Genomic DNA, 6,719 nt, shown 5'->3' on the forward strand with positions numbered 1-6,719 from the left:
TATTGAGGCTTGAGGGGGTTTGCTGAGGGAGGGTGTGCGCTTGAGTGTGTCCTCATAGGGGCAGGAGGGCGCCCGCAGGGTCAGGAGGGTTTTGGGGGGGGCCCTCAGGTGTAGGCTGAGGGGGAGGTGGGCGCCATCTTGTGCCATGGCCCCTCACCTGGCCTGGAGGTGAGGGGGACGCTCAGTGACATCCCTGCCGTCCGTCCCCCTGCGGCCGCAGTGCCCATTTCGTCAGGGCACAAGTTGAGGGGCAAGCTGGCCATTCTCCATGTCCCATCTCTGGGCAAGCATGTGCTTTTACAGCCAAATCACCCAAGACATCATCATGAGGAGATGGCTGGGGCGGTAGACATGTCTTCCCTGAAGCGTGTTCAGTAATGAGAAGAACCGTCCTACAGCCCTGTTACAGCTCCTACAGTACGACCGCAAAGTGGATCCGGACCACTCAGTGCTGTGTGACAGTCATACCAAGAACTGGTGGTGGAAAAACAGGAATGAGCAATGAAACAACATTCAGCATGTTGCTAAGACAGTACCTTGACAGGAAACACTTTAGTGAATTCAAGAAAGCCAGAGAGGCTTCATGTGTTAGGGCTCCAACAAATATTTGCTCTTATGAAGTGTTAGGGCACAGGAGGGATGAAAACAATAACTTTCTAGAATCTTCTTTATTTGGGATTTTTTTGTTTTGTTTCAGCTTTCCTACAGGGTTGAAACTGTTGTTTAAGTTCATTTCCTTGCCTACTTCCTTTGTCCTGTGATCTCCACAAGTGTATTACAGAAGCCATTGATTTTTCACAGGTTTTCAGTGTAGCCTCAGGTTCAAGTTAGGGGCCTGCACATCTCAGCAGTCTCTCAGGCAACAAGCAGCAAAGTTCTTTGTTTGCCTTTGGAACAGCATGGCTAAAGCAGAGGGTTTGGGGTTGTGCCTCCTGACACCCAGCAAGCCAGATACACCTTGAAGCAGACTAAGAGGAACGTAAGGAAAAAACACAGTTAAAACAACCAAGAGCTAGGAATAAACCTAATAACTCTGGGACGCACAGAATGAAAGCTCTACGGTAGGCTAGAATTTCAAAAGGACTTTGAGAAATCAATGCTGTACACTTGAACTGCCCCTGCAGATACCAAACACAAACCACCCCTCAAAATTTTATCCATATTCTAGCTTCATTTGCTCATACCCCTTTGGGGATAAACAACAGGATTGTTAGGATGCATTTTTTCATTTTTTCACATTCTCTTGAAAAATTTAGCCAGAAGCTCTATTTCCTCTAGCCACTTCCTTACCTCCCCAGAACTGCTGCCTCTCTTTTTTTATGCCAGTGAAAGATCAATCTCATTTGTGGCAAATACAACTACAGAAAAGGGGCAGCAGTGCAAGAACAATGGGGCAAAGAGAAAAAATGCTATTGAGATGGTTTTCCTACTTTTTAAATAAGTACTACATAGTGATGTTTTTAATTTGGCCAGCTTTATCCCTTTTTAGATTTGGCATTTATATCGCCATTAAATATGTTTGATTGGAAAAACAATCAGGTTTTCTTCTCAGCAGAAACACAAGGCACTAGCTCTGCACAGGAGCAGCAAGAGAAAAAAAGGCTCTCTAATAGCAGCAATCTTGCTTTGGCCCTTCTTTCAGCTTTACAAAGAGAAGCTCAGATCAGCTTCTCAGGTGTTACCTCTCTCTTCCTGAGCCTTTTTTTTTAGTGCTATTTTCTACTGTAAGGCTAAGAAGTATCCCTGGCAAAGAAGAGATTTTTTCCATGTCAATGCAGACTGACATTTTGAAAGGTCATTCCCCATTTGGGTGACATTTCAATCCTCCACTCATTGTAATAAACTAAATAAAAAGATGTAAACTTGGAAATGTAGAGTCTGTACTAAAAAAAAAAATAAAATAAAATCAGGTCCAACGTGAACTCCTGTGCGATACTACTCCCTACCTCGTTTGCAATATCCTATCTTCTCCACAGAATTTCAAAGGCCAGTAGACATACTAGCTTCACTGGGAGACCTATCCCATTTTATTTTGCATTTGCAAAGAACTGGGAACTCACATACAATCTGATACCATATTTCAAGTGGGATGCTAATTGCCACATGGCAAGAGCTTGTAGGAAAGTGCATGGCAAAAAGATATAGCTCTTCCTACCCCCAGAGGGTGGGAAACCACCCCCAAGATGCCATCTGAGGAGAGCAACCTCTTTTGGTTATACTGGCCCAAGACTGTCATCTCTGCTGCCAAATACAGGACCAATAACTTGTTTTTAACAGCGTTTTTCACACAAAGCTATTGAGTCCTGCTAGTGTTGGCTGTTCTAAAATGGCTGAAGAGAAACGCCAAATTAATCTCAATCAGTGAATTACAGCTTTATGAGCATCCCAGCACTCTGTGGTTTCAAGCTGTTCATGCAGCTTAGTACCCACAACTCTCAAAGCCACAGCTCAGCAAGTGTAAGGCAAGTTAAGGCACACTCCACGCTCATGCTGCCTTCTCTGTCAAGGGGGCCAGGAGCGTATACCATGGTTTTAGAAAGCTTCTCACATGGGTTCAGAAGAAACAGCGGAGAAGCAAAAGAGCAGTGCCTCAGACAGCTGAAACCTGAAGGTCCCAGGACAGGATGGAGTGTAATGAAGCTCAATGGCATCTTTGTGGTATCCTCTCACAGGATGAAGGCGTGTTTTGTTCTCCTCACCACACCAGCATGAAAGAGCACATTGTCCTGCAAACAGCACAAGTATTGAAGCTTGGTTTCCTAAGGATGCAGCCGTGTGTGTGCTTATGCAGTGCTTTGATATCTAAAAAGAGGCAAATCCAGGTGAAGATTTATCCACGGCTAAACCACTCCTGGCAGCAATTCCCCACCTGGATCTCTGGAGGCCCATCTTGGCTGAGAATGCTCCTCAACCATCTCCATTACGGGAGGGCATTAGTAGTCCTCTCTCCACTAGCTGATCACTTATTTCCACAACATTTAGAAACCCTTTATCCTTGAGGGATTCAAGAGTTATGGCTGAACATCTCCCCGTGTATTCCTTGAACAGAATTGAAGGGTAGTCTGGAAGAGTAGCTCGAGTTGGTGCAAGCACATTCACTCTCTCAGCATTGAGGACTGTCTATGCTCAGAGGAGATGTCAAATACATGTAGTTTATTTTCATATAATTCATCTGGATTGTAATTCCCATCTGTTTCTTGTCACATCGTTCTTCACTGCGTTAAAAGGCTCTATTGAACAGCTTTTTCTGTCTGTAAAAGTAGGCGTCCATTCTCAAAGCAAGATGTACGTGCAGTCCTTATTTTTCTGAATCCTTGGTTTTCCGTCCCCTTTGTTACTTGCAAGGTGACCCAGCTGCACAGCACACTTAACCAGAGCACAAGTCTTAAGTTTCAATCTGGCCTGGTATAAAGCTGTAAAAAAAGGCTTTGGGTTCTCCTTTTCTTGTTTTTAATAGAATAGGCATGGCATTTCTAAGAAATGGTTATGCTTATATTTCAGGGCAAAGTCCTGTGAAAAGTGAAGTAGAAAGCACCTTCTCAAGCAGTGTAATTCGTGTATTAACCACAGTAAAATAAGTAGCTCTTCCACATGACTTTTCCTTTTATTTTTAATACGTTTTCAATTACGTCTGCTTTTTACCCATGCAGCACACAGCAGAGAAGATAAGGAGACATCTGTGCTGGCTGTTAGGCAAATAAAAAATAATTACCAAAGCTAGTTTTGATTTAGCCATGTTACATTTGGATCACGGTACTTTGGCCTATGTTTTACTGCAAAAAATGATTTTAAGCCTTGACTAGAATTATCCCTCTCTTATCTGCCCACAGCCAAACACCTAAATCTATATTTAAGCACCTTCAATCTAGTCTAGTCTGGTTTTGAGGACATGGAGCATGTACCATTCCCTCTGCTGTTCAAGGAAGCCGTACAGGCTCCGTTTCCCTGAAAATTATACTTCTTATTTAGGCGATTAAACCCGGAGAATGGCTTATGCAATCACATTTGCCAGGATCAAACTGCTGTGTCACTCTTTTGTGGTGAACAGCCCTTCTTTACAGGGAAAAGAAAAAAAAAAAAAGTGCTGTTTCTTTCAGGAAACCTTATGATTCATGTGTAGCATGGTGTAGGTGGTGTGAATTAAAATTGTTGGTATGGATGTTTGTGAATGCCAGGGTGAAACTTGCTTTTCCTATAACCAGCCCCATGAGGACTTCTCACACCTTCACAAGGTGCCAGTCCGCTGCCCAACGGGACAGAGGTCCTGAACTGACTCTATTTAATAGGAAGCCAACGTAACATGGGATCTGGAAAATTTGTGGTCTGCTGGACACCAGCAAATCAAATTTGCTGAAAACAAGGAGAAAAATGTTTGTCTCTGCTCTACAAGACAATCATTAGAAGGTTACTGCATACCCCCAAGCTCCCCATCTGCCCCAGGCTGTACATCTGTGCACTGCACGGTGGCTTTTGAGACACACACGGCCTGATGCCCGAAGGGAAATAGGGCTGCCAGATGAAAAGGGAAGGGAGATATCAAGCAAATTACAGTGTCTGCAAGCTTGCAACACTGAAGGCGTATTAGACACTCGGGAAGGGCTTACGTGGCCACTCAGGTCTGGTCTGTCACCTCTCTCCTTGCAGACCTTTTGGAGGCGGACGATGAAGTGACCAGTTTGTTAATAAAATAAATAAAATAGCAAAGACACGGTGACTAAAATAAAGACACAGTGACTAGAAATACCCTGGAAACTCACGTTGTCACCTCCCCAGCAGCACCGGGCTGGCAGTACTCCTGGCTTCATGCCGCACGCTGTGCTTTTCATCCTCTGCAACTCCTCGCCTTGCTGCCAGACCCAGCAAGAAGTCTTTGCAAAGATCCCTTTTACAAATCCTTCCATCCATTTCCTAGGCTGTGCAGCCTGGGGGAGCACGGGGAAGCACAAGCCACGTGCTATCCCTTATGCCAGTCCCTTGGTCAGCTGCTGGAGACAGAGACCCTGCGAACATCTCAGCTCTTATTCCCTCCAGCACATGTAAGCATGGAGAATCCCGGCACTGCTGGGAAGCTGCAAGATGAGTAAGAGCCAAGGGGCGAAGACCACGAGTGCAGTGCTGGTCCTGGCCTCCAGCCCAGGATGCCTGCAGTGAGTTGTCCTGAGACTGCCAGCTCCTACATACACTCACCTGACAGCCACGACAGCAAAACGCTGCCCTCACTCTGTCGTTAGGGCATAGCCCAAAGCAATTGGCAACTGGCCCGGTGGATTTAAAATATTAAATGGCAAAAGATGGGTCTGTGGCAATATGGCTATTCCCAGGTGGGACAGCTTCATTAAAGGTAGTAATAAAATAGCTTTTGGAGGGTTACCCATATGGCAGTGAAGCTTCTTCTTCTAACACAGGCTGAGTAATCATATATGTTGAGGAGTCAGGGATCCTCTGCCCTCCAGACCATGCTTCCTTCTTTTTTATTTATTTTTTTCCTTCAGCCACCTCTACAGGAAGAGACTCTCTCATGCAGGAGACCTCATTTGCTGTTGCTATGATGTTCTACATCAGCGCAGACGTGCAGTAGTCCCCCACGCACCGCTGGCATTTCAGCTGTGACTCAGGGTCTCTTTTCAGCGGGGAGCTGAATGCCACACTCCGGCTTCAAGGTTTTCGCGACACTTGTGAGTCATTTGTCCTTCCCTGACCCGCATGAGGGAATCCAGCTGACCAGGCTGTGCTAACAAAGCCATCAGCTGCCAGAAGGGAAAAACTGCACGCATTCAAGAGAGAGACTCTTGCCCCTAGCTGTGGAACTCTCTGCTGGAATCAGCATCTCTCCCTCCTCCAAGAAAGCAATCCAAGAACGGATCTCGTGTCATTAACCCTCCCTACCCCTTTCTAATTCCCAGTGGCTTCATGGTTACCTCCCAGTGTGGACAGATTTTTAACCCCTTGAAACAACAGCTTCTCCTCAGCTCCTTTTTCTCTCTTCCCAAGTCCTCTCTTACAGACTACAAGCTTTTGCCAAGAGAGGAAAAGTACCTCAGGACCAGATCACGTCATGGTTGTTATGACCATTCACCCTAGGACCTTCCAGCCTCTGGCTGGAGATGCCACTGTGTCCAGCAACCCCCTACCACCACCCCATTTCCCAACCCCACTGGAGTGGTGGCCAATTCTTCCCTTCTTATGGCTCAGGAACCGCATACCTGTGGAAGACGCAGTGAGCCAAACTCACTGCTGTGCATTACTGGAAAAATACCTTCAGGTGGTATGCTGATAAAAAAAAACTGCAAGGAGATGATGCAGACCAGGAACATGAGCCTACACCAGCCACTTTCTGAGATGCAGGCTGTGGGAAAACACCAAGAGCTGAAATTTTCTGCATGATCAGTGAAAAACAGTGGCCAGATCCACTATAGAGATGTTCAAATACTTAAGAACTTTCCTCAGTCCTTTCTCCACAGACCCCTCATGGCATTTACAGAACGCACTAAGGCTCTGCTGCTGGTGGCTGAGCCCCAAACCACTATTCAGCAGCCAGTTACAGAGTTTTCTCCATCATGCACAACTTTTTGCAAAGCTGCCAGTTGCTGAGGTCTTGATGTGGCTCTGAGCTTCATCAGTGCTGCAAGTCCTGGGGGAAATCCACTCTTCGAGTTATCCTGGGTGCTGTTTCATGATGTCATATCTCAGAGGAATTAGGGAAGAGTGAAGCACACGAG

The sequence above is a fragment of the Aythya ferina genome, assembly GCF_964211825.1.
Source record: "Aythya ferina genome assembly, chromosome: 8".
Classification (NCBI taxonomy): Eukaryota; Metazoa; Chordata; class Aves; order Anseriformes; family Anatidae; genus Aythya; species Aythya ferina.